This window comes from Octodon degus, unplaced genomic scaffold, assembly GCF_000260255.1.
Source record: "Octodon degus isolate 3935 unplaced genomic scaffold, OctDeg1.0 scaffold00104, whole genome shotgun sequence".
Taxonomy (NCBI): domain Eukaryota; kingdom Metazoa; phylum Chordata; class Mammalia; order Rodentia; family Octodontidae; genus Octodon; species Octodon degus.
The window spans coordinates 3,151,382-3,152,009 of NW_004524680.1; the positions used below are offsets into that span (position 1 = coordinate 3,151,382).

A 628-nucleotide genomic window follows, 5' to 3' on the forward strand; every position below is an offset into this window, starting at 1 on the left:
TTCTGCGTTCTCCGCACAAAATGCCCGGTGAAGCCACAGAAACCATCCCTGCTACAGAGCAGGAGTTGCCACAGCCCCAGGCTGAGACAGGGTCTGGAACAGAATCTGACAGTGATGAATCAGTACCAGAGCTCGAAGAGCAAGATTCCACACAAGCAACCACACAACAAGCCCAGCTGGCAGCAGCAGCTGAAATCAATAAAGAACCAGTCAGTAAAGCAAAACAGAGTCGGAGTGAGAAGAAGGCACGGAAGGCCCTGTCCACACTGGGTCTTCGGCAGGTTACAGGAGCTACTAGAGTCACTAGTATATCCTCTTGGTCATCACAAAACCAGATGTCTATAAGAGCCCGGCTTCAGATACCTACATAGTTTTGGGGGAAGCCAAGATTGAGGATTTATCTCAGCAAGCACAGTTAGCCGCTGCTGAGAAATTCAGAGTTCAAGGTGAAGCTGTCTCCAAACATTCAAGAAAATACACAGACTCCAACTGTACAAGAGGACAGTGAAAAGGAAAGGTTGATGAAGCAGGTTTGGAAGTTAAGGACACAGGGCTGAGTAGAATAAGTGCTTCCCTGGCAAGCGCAAGGGCCTGAGTTCAATCCCCAGTTCCAGGAAAAAAAAAAAAA

The 628-nt window shown here is 48.1% G+C and overlaps 1 pseudogene; it reads left to right on the top strand.

Moving 5' to 3' along the window:
- The window catches only part of LOC105743191, a 10,461-nt pseudogene continuing 9,833 nt past the window's right edge, over positions 1-628 (top strand).